Source organism: Schistocerca gregaria, unplaced genomic scaffold (assembly GCF_023897955.1).
Source record: "Schistocerca gregaria isolate iqSchGreg1 unplaced genomic scaffold, iqSchGreg1.2 ptg000240l, whole genome shotgun sequence".
NCBI lineage: Eukaryota > Metazoa > Arthropoda > Insecta > Orthoptera > Acrididae > Schistocerca > Schistocerca gregaria.
Window position 1 is genome coordinate 2025807 of NW_026061752.1, and position 19556 is coordinate 2045362.

General features: G+C 26.7%; 1 long non-coding RNA gene across 1 annotated transcript; it reads right to left on the bottom strand.

Moving 5' to 3' along the window:
• Window positions 1–3448: 3448 nt before the first annotated feature.
• On the bottom strand, window positions 3449–19447 carry LOC126305057 (uncharacterized). The gene is made up of 2 exons (XR_007553298.1): window positions 19329–19447; window positions 3449–3544 (listed from the first exon to the last, which is right to left on the bottom strand). It is a non-coding gene; the product is annotated as an uncharacterized LOC126305057 (long non-coding RNA).
• Window positions 19448–19556: the final 109 nt, after the last annotated feature.

Consider the following 19556-nt stretch of genomic DNA (forward strand, 5'->3'; position numbering starts at 1 on the left):
AGAATGATATGAACTTAAATAAACTGAACCTCTAGCAGTGATTATTAAAGAACAAATCCAAAAACTAAGTAAAATTAAACTAAAAGAAAAATAATCAATACCAAAATAATATCTAATTATATTCAAATCAGCATATGAATAAACACAAATTATAAAAACAAAACCCGACAGAAACATTAAAGAATGAACCAACCATCAACATTTATTTAATAAACAAAGAGGGATCAAAAAAATAGTTATAAATAAATACTTTAACATAAAGATAAACCAAAAGAATTAAAAAAATCATTACCATGAGAACGAATTATTGAAACTAAAATAGAAAGACCTAAAGCACCCTCACAAACAGAAAAAACTAAAAAAATAACAGGAAAAAAATAATCATAATCAAACTCAATAAGAAAAACAATAACTAACATAAATAAAGAAAGAACAATATATTCTAATCTCAAAAGAACCATTAATAAATGTTTACATTTAGAAGAAAAAACATAAACACCAGCAAAATAAATCAATAAAGAAGTAAAAATAGAGAATACAAACATTAGTTTTAATAGTTTAAAAAAAACGCCGGTCTTGTAAACCGGAAATAAGTCCAGCCCCCACTTTTAAAACTTCAGAGGTGGAAAAGCTTCCATCATCGGTCCCCAAAACCGGTATTTTAAATAAACTAACCCCTGAAATGATCAAAATAATAATTATATCATTATCAAATGTAATAAATATTAATTTTATTAAATTAAGACACCCAATATCAATAATGCTTTTTATTATCCTTCAAACCTTCCTAGTTGGATTAATAACAGGAACAATAATAGAAAGATATTGATTATCATATATTTTATTTTTAACATTTCTTGGTGGTATACTAGTATTATTTATTTACATTACAAGAATTGCATCAAACGAAATATTTCAGCCTAAATCAATCACTATAATTATTACATTATTAATGTGAGTATTTATCATATTAATATTAATTATTCTAGATATATCTATATTTATAGACTTTTTCAAAAACACCGAAACTATAAATATTGATAATTCAATCAATTATCAAGAAATAACAATATCTTTAGAAAAATTATATAATAGACCAACATTCATTATTACAATAATAATAATAATTTATTTATTTTTAGCACTACTAGCAGTTGTTAAAATCACCAATATTAATCAGGGACCTATTCGTAAAATAAGATAATTACTAATGAATAAACCCTTACGATTAAGACATCCTTTAATTAAAATTATTAATAACTCTTTAATTGACTTACCTGCCCCAACAAATATTTCATTTTGATGAAATTTTGGATCCCTATTAGGGTTATGTTTGGTAATTCAAATCGTAACTGGACTATTTTTAGCTATACATTATACATCAAATATTGAAATAGCATTCAGTAGTGTAGTACACATCTGCCGAGACGTAAATAATGGTTGAATTATCCGAACCTTACACGCAAATGGAGCATCCATATTTTTTATTTGTATTTACTTACATGTAGGACGGGGAATTTACTATGGATCTTATATATATATACATACCTGAATAATTGGTACAGTGATTTTATTTTTAGTTATAGCAACTGCATTTATAGGATATGTCTTACCCTGAGGCCAAATATCTTTTTGAGGTACAACAGTAATTACTAATTTATTATCAGCAATCCCATACTTAGGAACAGATTTAGTCCAATGAGTATGAGGAGGATTCGCTGTTGATAATGCAACATTAAATCGATTCTTCACATTCCATTTTGTATTACCATTTATTATTGCTGCTATAGCAGCAATTCATTTATTTTTTCTTCACCAAACAGGATCTAATAATCCTCTTGGACTAAATGGAGATATTGAAAAAATTCCATTCCATCCATACTTTACCTTTAAGGATTCTATTACATTTGTAATAATAACATCATTATTAATTATACTATGTTTAATTAATCCTTACCTATTAGGAGGTCCAGATAACTTTGTACCTGCCAACCCATTAGTAACACCAGTTCACATTCAACCAGAATGATATTTCCTATTTGCATATGCAATTCTACGATCTATCCCTAATAAGTTAGGAGGTGTTATTGCATTATTTTTATCAATTACAATCTTAATAATTTTACCATTTTATAATAAAACACCATTCCGAGGCATTCAATTTTACCCTATTAATCAAATTTTATTCTGAATTATAGTAGTTGTTGTATGCTTACTAACATGAATTGGTAAACGACCTGTTGAAGAACCTTATATTATAACAGGTCAAATCTTAACAATTATTTACTTCACATATTTCATAATTAATGTCCATGTCGCAAACGCATGAGGTAAATTAATTAAGGAATAAAGTTAATTAGCTTAGGAAAAGCATATGTTTTGAAAACATAAAATTAGAAGTTTAACTCTTCTATTAACTTTTCTCAAAAAATTTCACTAAACAAATGAGATAAATAAAATCTTTAAACCAACAAAGAAAATAAAAAAATTCAAAGATAAAGGTAAAAAACTTTTTCAAGCTAAGTACATTAATTTATCACAGCGGAACCGTGGTAATGTTCCACGAACCCAAATAAAACCAAAAGATATAATAGCAAGCTTAATAAAAAATATAAAAGAATAAAAATCACCGTCCAAAAAAATTAAAGCCAATAACATTCTTATGAAGACAATTCTAGTATATTATGCTAAAAAAATTAAAGTAAAACCACCCGCACCATACTCAATATTAAATCCTGAAACTAACTCAGATTCCCCTTCAGCAAAATCAAAAGGAGTACGATTAGTTTCAGCTAAGCAAGAAGCAAAACAAGCTAAAGCTAAAGGAAAAGAAATAATAATAAATCAACAATAAAGCTGATAGTTTATAAAATCAAACATATTAAAACTACCAATTAAAATAATTAAAGACAATAAAATTAAAGCTAAACTAACTTCATAAGAAATTGTTTGAGCAACAGAACGAAGAGAACCTAATAATGAATAATTTGAATTAGAAGATCAACCAGCAATTATAACAGTATAAACACCTAATCTAGTACAACATAAAAAAATTAAAAATCCATAAGAAAAGAACACATATAAGTTAAATAAGGAAAAATTACTCAAATGGCTAAAGAAATCATTAAATTAAAAACAGGGGAAAAATAATAAAGTAGGTAATTAGATATAATAGGAATTGGCTGCTCCTTACAAATTAACTTAATAGCATCTCTAAATGGCTGAGGAATTCCAACAAAACCTACCTTATTTGGACCCTTTCGAATCTGAATATAACCTAAAACCTTACGCTCTAATAAAGTTAAAAAGGCAACACTAATTAAAACACAAATAACCAATAAAAGAAAATTCAAAATAAATATAAATAAATCATAAAGTATCAATACTATTTGTAGAAAAAATCTACATAAATGAATTCTAAATTCAACACATTAATCTGTCAAAATAGTAAATAAATTAATATTAATCAATATAACAAAAAATATTTTAACCATATGGTCCTTTCGTACTAATATGGATTAACAATCTTAGGATAGAAACCGACCTGGCTCACGCCGGTCTGAACTCAGATCATGCAAGAATTTAAAGGTCGAACAGACCTAATCATTGGGCTCCTGCACCCAAAATTTTTCTTAATCCAACATCGAGGTCGCAATCTGCTTTGTCGATATGAGCTCTCAAAAACAATTACGCTGTTATCCCTAAGGTAACTTAATCTTATGATCATAAATTATGGATCAAAATAACAAACATAAATAAATGATATAATAATGAAGAGTTTATCTATTCTTCATGTCACCCCAACAAAACATCATCATTAAATATAGAAAGACAAACAAAAAACTATATAAAAGTAAAATGTCAAGCTCTATAGGGTCTTCTCGTCCTAAAGAAGAATTTAAGCCTTTTGACTCAAAAGTTAAATTCAAAAATTTATTAAGAGACAGTTGATTTCTCGTCAAGCCATTCATTCCAGCCACTAATTAAGAGACTAATGATTATGCTACCTTTGCACGGTCAAAATACCGCGGCTCTTTAAAAATACGCTCAGTGAGCAGGCCAGACCTCAAAATATAAACAAGAGGACATGTTTTTGATAAACAGGCGGAAATCAATTTTGCCTAGTTCCTTACAATAAGTTCACAAGGTAAAAATTTCATACAAATAAATATACTAATTCTATCATTATTACAAAAATTTTAAAATTAAATTAATAATCTTAATAAAAAACCTAAAATATTTATAAAATCAAAATAAAAAATAATGAACTAAAACGTAATCTTAAAGATAGCTGGTTTAAAGCTTACTATTATATTTCTATAAAATAAATTATAGGTTATTAACTTCAAAGCTTATCCCTTAAAGAATAAATAAGTTAATATTTTTACTTAAAAAATTAAATAAATACAAATAACTTTAAAAAATTAAATTTTTTCTTAAGAAACTAGATATCTTGGGAAACGATTAACATCTCATTTCTATAAATAATTTAATAATAATTATGATACATTAACTATAAATTATTTATAAATCAACCCAAATCGAGACAAGTAAAATAAATACTAAAATTTTGATAAACCCTGATACAAAAGGTACAATAAATAAAATCTACTTAAAAAAATTTAAAATAATATTTAATAAAACAATTACATTACCAATAAACTATAATTTAAAAAATCAATTCTATAAAATATACTAAGACAAAAATACAATAAAATTATTTATATTAAATAATTAAATAAACAAAAAATAAATATAATAAAATAAATAATCAAGATATCCTGATTTGCACAGAAAAATTTTCAGTGTAAATGAAACACTTTACTAATAAGTTATATCTTGAAACTCTTCCTAGATACACTTTCCAGTACATCTACTATGTTACGACTTATCTCATCTAAATTGAAGCTACTTTAAAATAAAATAGAATAATCAATAATGAGAGCGACGGGCGATGTGTACTCATCTCAGAGCCAATATCAGTTAAATTAAATAAATTAAATTACTATCAAATCCACCTTCATTAACAGTATTTCACTATCAAATCCGTTATAAACAAAAATCTATTGTAACCCACCTCCTCTTAACTATAAGCTGCACCTTGACCTGAAATATTTTATAATTATAAATCTTGAGAATTATAACTCTAAAAAGATTCTCTGATAACGGAGATATAAAAACAAATAAATTAAGTAGAGTAAATCGTGTATTATCAATCATGGGGTAGGTTCCTCTGAATGGAATGAGATACCGCCAAATTCTTTGGGTTTAAAGACCTTAACTAATAGTACCCTGGTAAATATAATTAACATTTAAAATAATAGGGTATCTAATCCTAGTTTATTATTTAAATTTCACAGATTCATAAAAAGGGCCACAAATAAATTTTAACATTTCACCTTACAAATTTATATTTCAACCCTAATAATATAAACAACTGTTTTAACCAATAATATTCACTTGTATCAATCGTATAACCGCGGCTGCTGGCACGAATTATGCCGATACTAAATCAATTGCTAAATCCAAAATCACTTGATAATTAAATCAAATTACTGCAAAAAGAACATTTAGTCTAACAAAACTTACATATAATACAAAGAAAAAGTGAATAAACAAGCAAGAATAAAACTTTTAAAAATAAAAAATAAGAAAATTTTAAATCTATTAATTCAGGAAAAAATAAAAGATTCAAATATTTAAAGAAACAAAAAGAAAAAAACCACAAACATTAACAAAAAAAAAAGAAACGCCCCTATGTATGACCACAACCACTTCTCTATTATATATAATTAAAGATTAATATGGAACATGTATAGCAATAAATGTATTATATTCTTTCTTATTTAATCTTTCTTTTCACTAATAAATAAAGAAAGATTAAATAATATAATAAATATATTTTATACAATTATGTAATTTAATATAATATTTTATTAATATGAATTCTTTTTTTTATATTAAGTTAACTTTCATATATATTAGTTAAATAATCTAATTATAGATAATTTACATAATTATATTATTATAATTAATATAATTATTTATATTAATTATAATATTTTATATTTAAATTAATAATTTTATTTATTATATCCAATTATAATAATATTAAATATTAAATTACATATTATTATATATATTATATTATAATAACCTATTTTAAGCTAAAAACATAAGTAGCTATAATCCTAGGTAAATAATTGCATTAAAATAATCAATTGATAATGGTAAGATGAACTTATAATACTTTAATTTCAATTAAATGTAATATATTAATATAAATTATTTATTATATATATATATATAAAAAATAAAATGAGCAGGATAAATTAATCCTAATTAAACAAAATAATACATATAAGAATTTCAAAAAAAAACTTTCGATTTATATATTAAATAAATGAAGCGCCTGATTAAAGGGTTACCTTGATAGGGTAAATAAAGTAAATAAAATTACCTTCATTAAAATTACATAAGATAGAATTAAACTACCTCCTTTAGTATCAAAAAGTAACGTGCATCATACACCTTAATGTAAAAAGGTAAGCTAAACAAGCTAATGGGTTCATACCACATTTATAGAGGTATCAATCCTCTCCTTTTTAATGACCAACAACTCTACAAAACTTCTCTTCCTATCAACATAATGATAGGAACGATCCTGTCCATTTCATCAAATTCCTGATTTGGGGTGTGAATAGGACTTGAGATCAACTTACTTTCATTTATTCCGCTCCTAACAAGAAATAAAAATATAATAATAAATGAATCATCAATTAAATATTTTATTGTCCAAGCAATAGCATCGACAATATTATTATTTTCAATTTTGCTGATTCAAATAAAATATCCAATGGGATGGGAAACAGAATTTATCCCATCAATAATAATTAGATCTAGACTATTATTAAAGATTGGAGCTGCACCTTTCCATTTCTGATTTCCAGAAGTTATAGGAGCATCAAGATGAAATAATTGTTTAACATTAATAACATGACAAAAAATCGCCCCAATAATGGTCTTATCTTATTGTATTCAATTAAGAACTTTTATTTGAACAATTATTATCTTAAGAACTATTATTGGGGCAATAGGAGGTTTAAATCAAACATCCTTACGACAACTTTTAGCATATTCATCAATCAGACATCTAGGTTGAATAATTAGATCATTAACAGTCAGAGAAAACATCTGAGAACTATACTTCATTATTTACTCACTATTAAGATTAATTATAGTTTTATTATTTAAGCAAATAAATTTATTTTTCATAAATCAAATTTATTCAGACAGAAATATAAAAACCGAAATTAAATTCATAATATTCTTATCTTTATTATCTTTAGGTGGACTACCACCATTCCTTGGATTCTTACCAAAATGAATTGTAATACAATCATTAGTAGAAAACAATATAACAACTATTATAACTATTATAGTTGTATTAACTACAATTACACTCTACTACTATATACGTATTAGATTCTCAGCTCTAATTATATCATACACAGAAAATTCGTGATCTATAAAGATAAAGTACCAAAAATCATGAATCATTCTTCCTATAACAGTAATAATTTCAACAATAGGATTGATTTCAACATCAACCTTAATTTCATTATACTATGGACTTAAGTTAATCAAACTAATAACCTTCAAAGTTATAATTAAAAGAATAATCTTTTAGGCCTTTGTAAAATTTTACACCTCTAGAATTGCAGTCTAGAATCATAATTGAATATAAGACCTAAATATGATAAGAGAGAAAACATCTCATAAGTAGATTTACAGTCTACCACCTAAAATTCAGCCATCTTACCGCAAAAATGATTGTTCTCAACAAACCATAAGGACATTGGTACTTTATACTTCATATTTGGAGCATGAGCAGGAATAGTAGGAATATCAATAAGAATACTTATTCGTGCTGAACTTGGCCAACCCGGATCTCTAATTGGGGATGACCAGATTTATAATGTTATTATTACAGCTCACGCATTCGTAATAATTTTCTTTATAGTAATACCTATTATAATTGGTGGATTTGGTAATTGACTTGTTCCACTAATAATTGGTGCACCAGATATAGCATTTCCACGAATAAATAATATAAGTTTTTGATTACTACCACCTTCACTAACCCTTCTTCTTACATCTTCTATAGTAGATAATGGTGCTGGTACAGGATGAACAGTTTACCCTCCTCTAGCAGGAACTATTGCACACGGGGGTGCATCTGTAGATCTAGCTATTTTTTCACTGCACTTAGCAGGTGTATCATCTATTCTTGGTGCAGTGAATTTCATTACAACAGCAATTAATATACGATCAGAAAGTATAACTTTAGATCAAACACCTTTATTTGTATGATCTGTAGCTATTACAGCATTACTTCTCCTTCTTTCACTTCCAGTTTTAGCAGGAGCTATTACTATATTATTAACAGATCGAAATTTAAATACATCATTCTTTGACCCTCTAGCTATTTTTTCACTGCACTTAGCAGGTGTATCATCTATTCTTGGTGCAGTGAATTTCATTACAACAGCAATTAATATACGATCAGAAAGTATAACTTTAGATCAAACACCTTTATTTGTATGATCTGTAGCTATTACAGCATTACTTCTCCTTCTTTCACTTCCAGTTTTAGCAGGAGCTATTACTATATTATTAACAGATCGAAATTTAAATACATCATTCTTTGACCCTGCAGGAGGGGGTGACCCAATTCTATATCAACATCTATTTTGATTCTTTGGACACCCAGAAGTTTATATTTTAATTCTACCGGGGTTCGGAATTATTTCACATATTGTATGTCAAGAAAGAGGAAAAATTGAATCATTTGGAACATTAGGTATAATTTATGCTATACTATCAATTGGACTAATAGGATTTATTGTATGAGCACATCATATATTTACAGTAGGAATGGATGTTGACACACGAGCATATTTTACATCAGCAACAATAATTATTGCTGTACCTACAGGAATTAAGGTATTTAGATGATTAGCTACATTATATGGAACTAAATTCAAGTTCAATCCACCATTATTATGAGCTCTAGGATTTATTTTCCTATTTACAATTGGTGGATTAACAGGATTAGTATTAGCAAATTCATCACTTGATATTGTATTACATGATACATATTATGTAGTAGCCCACTTTCATTATGTATTATCTATAGGAGCAGTATTTGCAATTATAGGAGGTGTCATTCAATGATATCCACTATTTACAGGATTAACTATAAATAATACATGATTAAAAATCCAATTTACAATTATATTCATTGGAGTAAATTTAACATTCTTTCCTCAACACTTCCTAGGATTAGCAGGAATACCTCGACGATACTCTGACTACCCAGACGCATATACATCATGAAACGTAGTATCAAGAATTGGGTCTACAATTTCTATTGCAGGAATCATTATATTCATTGTAATTATATGAGAAAGAATGATTACAAACCGAGCAATTATATTTAGAGCTAACATAAGAAGATCAACAGAATGACTACAAAATTCTAATATGGCAGATTAGTGCAGTAGATTTAAGCTCTACAAATAAAGGTTTGACCTTTTATTAGAAAATATTTATTAATGGCAACATGATCAAATTTATCTCTTCAAGATGGAGCTTCACCATTAATGGAGCAATTATCATTCTTTCATGATCATACTATGGTCGTATTATTATTAATTACAGTAATTGTAGGTTATGCCCTAAGTTATATATTATTTATTGCCTATACTAACCGTAATATACTTCATGGACATTTAATTGAAACAATCTGAACAGCTTTACCAGCAATTACATTAATTTTTATTGCCCTTCCATCATTACGACTATTATATTTACTTGATGATTCAGTAGATGCAATAATTACAATTAAAACCATTGGACGACAATGATATTGAAGATATGAATATTCAGACTTCATAGACGTAGAATTTGACACTTATATAACACCAGAACAAGACCTAGAAAATGATGGATTCCGACTACTAGATGTAGATAACCGAACAATCCTACCAATAAATACAGAAGTACGAGTATTAACAAGAGCATCAGATGTTCTACACTCATGAGCAGTTCCTGCATTAGGGGTTAAAATTGATGCAACGCCAGGTCGGTTAAATCAAGGAACATTCACAATAAATCGACCTGGATTATTCTTTGGACAATGCTCAGAAATCTGTGGAGCAAACGACAGATTTATACCAATTGTAATTGAAAGAACTTCAGTAAATTTATTTATTAAGTGATTATCTAAGATAATTTAAGGAGTTAGTTAAAATAAATAACATTAGAGTGTCAATCTAAAGTAACTAAAAAAAATTAGTACACCTTGAAATTCATCAGATGACTGAAAGTAAGTAATGGTCTCTGAAACCAAATAATAGTAAATTAACGACTACTTCTGATGGGGAAATTATATCCAAATCCCTCAAATATCCCCTCTTATATGATTCTCACTATTCATTATATTTTCAGCTACATTAATCTTGTTTAATCAAATAAACTTCTTCTCATTTAAACCTAACCTTATTAAAAGAGCAGAAAAAGGAACAATTGAAATAAAAAACTTAAATTGAAAATGATAACAAATCTATTCTCAACATTTGACCCATCAACTAACATCTTTAATTTATCATTAAATTGAACTAGAACATTTCTAGGACTATTATTAATCCCATCACTATTTTGACTTACACCATCACGAATTAACATTATCTGAAATAAACTAAATTTAACCTTACATAATGAATTTAAAACACTTCTTGGACCAAAATCATTTAATGGAACAACATTCATTTTCATCTCAATTTTTATTATAATATTATTTAACAATTTCATAGGATTATTCCCTTATATTTTTACTAGAACAAGACATTTAGCATTAACATTTGCAATTGCCCTACCTATATGGCTAAGATTTATATTATTTGGATGAATTAACCATACTAATCATATATTTACACACCTTGTACCACAAGGTACACCGCCTGCATTAATATCATTTATAGTACTAATTGAAACAATTAGTAATGTTATTCGACCAGGTACATTAGCAGTACGGTTGGCAGCAAATATAATTGCAGGACACTTATTATTAACCTTATTAGGAAACACAGGACCATCTATAGCAATAAACTTAATCTCATTACTAATTATTGGACAAATACTTCTATTAATTCTAGAATCAGCAGTAGCAATAATTCAAGCCTATGTTTTCTCAATTCTAAGAACTCTATATTCTAGAGAAGTATATTGAACCTATGTTAACAACTCACTCAAACCACCCATTCCACTTAGTAGACTATAGACCTTGACCATTAACAGGAGCAATTGGAGCAATAGTCCTAGTATCAGGACTAGCAAAATGATTCCACCTATTTAATATTAACTTATTCATAATTGGATTTGGAATTACCCTACTAACTATAATTCAATGATGACGAGATGTAGTACGAGAAGGAACATATCAAGGATTACATACAGGATTTGTATCAATTGGATTACGATGAGGAATAATTTTATTTATTGCATCAGAGGTATTATTTTTCGTTTCTTTTTTTTGAGCATTCTTTAGAAGAAGATTAGCACCAACAATTGAACTAGGAATACTATGACCTCCAATAGGAATTCAACCCTTTAACCCTATACAAATTCCATTACTTAATACAGCTATTCTTTTAGCATCAGGAGTATTAGTAACATGAGCACATCATAGTTTAATGGAATCTAATCATACTCAAGCACTACAAGGATTATTCTTCACAGTGTTATTAGGACTATACTTTACAATACTTCAAGCATATGAATATTGAGAAGCACCTTTTACCATTGCAGATGCAGTTTATGGATCAACATTCTTTGTTGCAACAGGATTCCATGGTTTACACGTAATTATTGGAACAATCTTTTTATCAACATGTCTACTTCGACACTCAATAAATCAATTTTCACCAAGACATCACTTTGGATTTGAAGCAGCAGCATGATACTGACACTTCGTAGACGTAGTATGATTATTCTTATATATCTCTATTTATTGATGAGGTAGATAATAGTTTTTCTAGTATACATAGTACATTTGACTTCCAATCAGAAAGCTTGATATAAATCAAGAAAAACAATTCTAATTCTATCAACAAGAGTTTTCATTAGATTTATTATTCCAATAATTGTTATAATCCTGGCAACAACACTATCAAAAAAATTAATTAATGATCGAGAAAAAAGATCACCATTTGAATGTGGGTTTGATCCAAAAAGATCAGCACGAATACCATTCTCAATACGATTCTTCCTAATCGCAGTAATCTTTTTAATTTTTGATGTAGAAATTGCACTAATTCTACCAATTGTAATTATTTTTAAAACTTCAGACATTATAATCTGAACAGTATCAACAATATTTTTTATTCTAGTTCTATTAGGAGGACTATACCATGAATGAAACCAAGGAGCATTACAATGAGCAGAATAAAGGGTTGTAGTTAAATATAACATTTGGGTTGCATTCAAAAAGTATTGATATTATCAATCAACCTTAAATAGAATAAGAAGCGAAATATTGCAGTCAGTTTCGACCTGGAAGATTGGTATGTACTACCCTTATTCTTATTAATTGAAGCCAAAAAGAGGCGTATTACTGTTAATAATATAATTGAGCTGTAATAGTTCCAATTAAGGAAATGTAAAGCCAATATGAAAGCTGCTAACTTTTTATATTAGCGGTTAAACTCCGTTAACATTTCTAAAATTTATATAGTTTAAATAAAACATTACATTTTCACTGTAAAAATAATATATCTATATTTATAAATACTTAAAAGTAAAAATACTTCCTTAACATCTTCAGTGTCACGCTCTAATTATAAGCTATTTAAGTAAACGAAAAACAATATTACCAAAATAAATATTCAAAAAATAAAAGTTAAAAGATAAATCTTGAAATTAGAATCATATCAACCTTGAATATAACCAATTAAATAAATAAATAATCTATATAAACCTTGACCACCAAGTAATTCACCTCAACCATAATCAAATGACTTAGATGAATAATAACCTATTTTTAAAGGAATATATCTAATAAACTTAGTTGAAAGAAAAGGTATAAATCATATAGAACCAGCAAATCTAACAAAAGAAAGTATAATTAAAGAAAATAAATTATGAGAAAAATCAAAATTAGAAATAAGATAACCTAAATAAGCACCTAAAATAACAACTGTAATAGTTAAATACTTTAAATAATAAGGTAAAGCAATCACATGAGGAATAGGAAAAATTAATCAAGATAAAAGACTACCACCAAAAACAGCAACAAACAATAGACCAATTATTCCAAATGAAATATAATAACCCTTATCATCAAAAGAAAATCTAGAATAAAAATTATTATCACCAGATATTGAATAATAAAACAAACGAAAAGAATAAGAAGCAGTTAAACCAGTAGAAAAAAAATAAAGAAAAAAAATTAAACAATTAATTCATCTTAAACAAACCATCTCAAGAATTAAATCCTTTGAATAAAATGCCGCTAAAAAAGGTATTCCACACAAAGATAAACTAGAAACATTAAAACAAACTGAAGTTAAAGGTATGAAATTAACAATTGATCCTATAAAACGAATATCCTGAGAATCCTTCAAATTATGAATTATTGAACCTGCACATATAAATAATAATGCCTTAAATAGAGCATGAGCCAATAAATGAAAAAATGCAAGCTTTGGATAACCTATAGCCAAAATTCTTATTATTAAACCAAGTTGTCTTAAAGTAGAAAGAGCAATAATCTTCTTTAAATCAAACTCAAAATTAGCGCCCAATCCAGCCATAAATATAGTTATACAACCAATTAAAAGTAAAAATCAACCACAATTATAAGTATCCAATATTGGTCTAAAACGAATTAATAAATAAACACCAGCAGTAACAAGAGTAGAAGAATGAACTAAAGCAGAAACAGGAGTAGGAGCTGCTATAGCAGCAGGAAGTCATGAAGAGAAAGGAATCTGAGCTCTCTTAGTTATAGCTGCTAAAACAATTAATATAGTAATGAGCTTTATTTCAAAAGAATTAGAAATAAAATCATAATAATAAATATAATTTCAACCACCAAAATTTAACATTCGTGCAATAGAAATTAAAATAGCAACATCACCAATACGATTAGAAAGTGCAGTTAATATACCAGCACTATAAGACTTTACATTTTGATAATAAATAACTAAACAATAAGAAACTAAACCTAAACCATCTCAACCTAATAAAATTCTAATTAAATTAGGACTAATAATTAAAAAACCTATAGAAAGAATAAATATTAAAACAATAATAATAAAACGATTTATATTCTTTTCACCAGATATATAATCCTCTCTATAATAAATAACCAAAGAAGAAATATATATAACAAAAGATATAAAATTAAGAGATATTCAATCCAAAATTAAAGTTATAACAACTATAGAACCATTTAAATTGAAAAGCTCTCACTCAACAAAAACTCTATAATCAATTATTAAATAATAAATACCTAAAATAAAAATTATATTTCTCGAAATAAACAAAGAAAAAAAACTCAAAGAACAAATAGAAAATAAATTCACGGCCTAAGATGAAAAACTTCATATCATTGATTCCACAAAACAATATTTTTAATTAAAATACTTAAGCAAACTAAACAAAGAAATATTCACCCTTTAAACAGAGAATATTTAAAGGCAATCAATGTAAAAGTAAAAGATGATATTCACGAAAATAACCAAGAGAACAAGTATAAACACCAGAATAATAATTCCCATGCTGAGAATAAGAATATATATACAAAGTATAAACAGCTCAAAAAAAAAGATTAAAAAATCAAAGCAAAGAATCTAAAAGAAGATCAAGATATAATTCTATTTAATAATCTAATTTCACCTACCAAATTTAAAGAAGGAGGAGCAGCCATATTTGATGATCTTAAAAGAAATCATCATAAAGCCATTCCTGGCATCAAATTAATTATACCCTTGTTAATTAATAATCTTCGTCTACCTAAACGTTCATAAATAATATTAGATAAACAAAATAAACCAGAAGAACATAAACCATGACCAACCATTAGAGAAAGAGAACCTACACAACCTCATCAATTCATAGTCATCAATCCACCAATAACCATTCTTATATGAGCAACAGAAGAATATGCAATTAAAGACTTTAAATCAACCTGACGAAAACAAATAAATCTTACAATAACACCCCCAGATAAACCTAAAGACAATCAAAAATAATTAAACTTTAAACCCAAATAAGAAATAACCTTTATAACACGAAAAATACCATAACCACCTAACTTTAATAAAACACCAGCAAGAATTATTCTACCTGAAATAGGGGCCTCTACATGAGCCTTAGGAAGTCATAAATGAACCAAAAACATAGGTATCTTAACTAAAAAAGCCAAAATTATAAATACATAAAACATAAAATAATAAGAACCAAAATCAACCAATAAAGGAAAATATAAAGTATTAGAAAAATCATAAACCTTAAATAAAACTAATAATAAAGGTAATCTAGCAACCAAAGTATAAAAAATTAAATAAACACCAGCCTGCAAACGCTCAGGTTGATAACCCCAACCCAAAATTAAAAGTAAAGTAGGAACTAATCTAGCCTCAAAAAAAATATAAAAAGAAAGAAGACTTAATGTAGCAAATGAACAATAAAGCATAATTATTAAAATCAAAACCATAAAAACAAAAAAATTAGAATGATATGAACTTAAATAAACTGAACCTCTAGCAGTGATTATTAAAGAACAAATCCAAAAACTAAGTAAAATTAAACTAAAAGAAAAATAATCAATACCAAAATAATATCTAATTATATTCAAATCAGCATATGAATAAACACAAATTATAAAAACAAAACCCGACAGAAACATTAAAGAATGAACCAACCATCAACAATTATTTAATAAACAAAGAGGGATCAAAAAAATAGTTATAAATAAATACTTTAACATAAAGATAAACCAAAAGAATTAAAAAAATCATTACCATGAGAACGAATTATTGAAACTAAAATAGAAAGACCTAACGCACCCTCACAAACAGAAAAAACTAAAAAAATAACAGGAAAAAAATAATCATAATCAAACTCAATAAGAAAAACAATAACTAACATAAATAAAGAAAGAACAATATATTCTAATCTCAAAAGAACCATTAATAAATGTTTACGTTTAGAAGAAAAAACATAAACACCAGCAAAATAAATCAATAAAGAAGTAAAAATAGAGAATATAAACATTAGTTTTAATAGTTTAAAAAAAACGCCGGTCTTGTAAACCGGAAATAAGTCCAGCCCCCACTTTTAAAACTTCAGAGGTGGAAAAGCTTCCAACATCGGTCCCCAAAACCGGTATTTTAAATAAACTAACCCCTGAAATGATCAAAATAATAATTATATCATTATCAAATGTAATAAATATTAATTTTATTAAATTAAGACACCCAATATCAATAATGCTTTTTATTATCCTTCAAACCTTCCTAGTTGGATTAATAACAGGAACAATAATAGAAAGATATTGATTATCATATATTTTATTTTTAACATTTCTTGGTGATATACTAGTATTATTTATTTACATTACAAGAATTGCATCAAACGAAATATTTCAGCCTAAATCAATCACTATAATTATTACATTAATAATGTGAGTATTTATCATATTAATATTAATTATTCTAGATATATCTATATTTATAGACTTTTTCAAAAACACCGAAACTATAAATATTGATAATTCAATCAATTATCAAGAAATAACAATATCTTTAGAAAAATTATATAATAGACCAACATTCATTATTACAATAATAATAATAATTTATTTATTTTTAGCACTACTAGCAGTTGTTAAAATCACCAATATTAATCAGGGACCTATTCGTAAAATAAGATAATAACTAATGAATAAACCCTTACGATTAAGACATCCTTTAATTAAAATTATTAATAACTCTTTAATTGACTTACCTGCCCCAACAAATATTTCATTTTGATGAAATTTTGGATCCCTATTAGGGTTATGTTTGTTAATTCAAATTGTAACTGGACTATTTTTAGCTATACATTATACATCAAATATTGAAATAGCATTCAGTAGTGTAGTACACATCTGCCGAGACGTAAATAATGGTTGAATTATCCGAACCTTACACGCAAATGGAGCATCTATATTTTTTATTTGTATTTACTTACATGTAGGACGGGGAATTTACTATGGATCTTATATATATATATACATACCTGAATAATTGGTACAGTGATTTTATTTTTAGTTATAGCAACTGCATTTATAGGATATGTCTTACCCTGAGGCCAAATATCTTTTTGAGGTGCAACAGTAATTACTAATTTATTATCAGCAATCCCATACTTAGGAACAGATTTAGTCCAATGAGTATGAGGAGGATTCGCTGTTGATAATGCAACATTAAATCGATTCTTCACATTCCATTTTGTATTACCATTTATTATTGCTGCTATAGCAGCAATTCATTTATTTTTTCTTCACCAAACAGGATCTAATAATCCTCTTGGACTTAATGGAGATATTGAAAAAATTCCATTCCATCCATACTTTACCTTTAAGGATTCTATTACATTTGTAATAATAACATCATTATTAATTATACTATGTTTAATTAATCCTTACCTATTAGGAGATCCAGATAACTTTGTACATGCCAACCCATTAGTAACACCAGTTCACATTCAACCAGAATGATATTTCCTATTTGCATATGCAATTCTACGATCTATCCCTAATAAGTTAGGAGGTGTTATTGCATTATTTTTATCAATTAGAATCTTAATAATTTTACCATTTTATAATAAAACACCATTCCGAGGCATTCAATTTTACCCTATTAATCAAATTTTATTCTGAATTATAGTAGTTGTTGTATGCTTACTAACGTGAATTGGTAAACGACCTGTTGAAGAACCTTATATTATAACAGGTCAAATCTTAACAATTATTTACTTCACATATTTCTTAATTAATGTCCATGTCGCAAACGCATGAGATAAATTAATTAAGGAATAAAGTTAATTAGCTTAGGAAAAGCATATGTTTTGAAAACATAAAATTCTTCTATTAACTTTTCTCAAAAAATTTCACTAAACAAATGAGATAAATAAAATCTTTAAACCAACAAAAAAATAAAAAAATTCAAAGATAAAGGTAAAAAACTTTTTCAAGCTAAGTACATTAATTTATCATAACGGAACCGTGGTAATGTTCCACGAACCCAAATAAAACCAAAAGATATAATAGCAAGCTTAATAAAAAATATAAAAGAATAGAAATCACCGCCCAAAAAAATTAAAGCCAATAACATTCTTATGAAGACAAATCTAGTATATTCAGCTAAAAAAATTAAAGTAAAACCACCCGCACCATACTCAATATTAAATCCTGAAACTAACTCAGATTCCCCTTCAGCAAAATCAAAAGGAGTACGATTAGTTTCAGCTAAGCAAGAAGCAAAACAAGCTAAAGCTAAAGGAAAAGAAATAATAATAAATCAACAATAAAGCTGATAGTTTATAAAATCAAACATATTAAAACTACCAATTAAAATAATTAAAGACAATAAAATTAAAGCTAAACTAACTTCATAAGAAATTGTTTGAGCAACAGAACGAAGAGAACCTAATAATGAATAATTTGAATTAGGAGATCAACCAGCAATTATAACAGTATAAACACCTAATCTAGTACAACATAAAAAAATAAAAATCCATAAGAAAAAGAACACATATAAGTTAAATAAGGAAAAATTACTCAAACGGCTAAAGAAATCATTAAATTAAAAACAGGGGAAAAATAATAAAGTAGGTAATTAGATATAATAGGAATTGGCTGCTCCTTACAAATTAACTTAATAGCATCTCTAAATGGCTGAGGAATTCCAACAAAACCTACCTTATTTGGACCCTTTCGAATCTGAATATAACCTAAAACTTTACGCTCTAATAAAGTTAAAAAAGCAACACTAATTAAAACACAAATAACCAATAAAAGAAAATTCAAAATAAATATAAATAAATCATAAAGTATCAATACTATTTGTAGCTAAATCTACATAAATGAATTCTAAATTCAACACATTAATCTGTCAAAATAGTAAATAAATTAATATTAATCTATATAACAAAAAATATTTTAACCATATGGTCCTTTCGTACTAATATGGATTAACAATCTTAGGATAGAAACTGACCTGGCTCACGCCGGTCTGAACTCAGATCATGTAAGAATTTAAAGGTCGAACAGACCTAATCATTGGGCTCCTGCACCCAAAATTTTTCTTAATCCAACATCGAGGTCGCAATCTGCTTGATACAAGTGAATATTATTGGTTAAAACAGTTGTTTATATTATTAGGGTTGAAATATAAATTTGTAAGGTGAAATGTTAAAATTTATTTGTGGCCCTTTTTATGAATCTG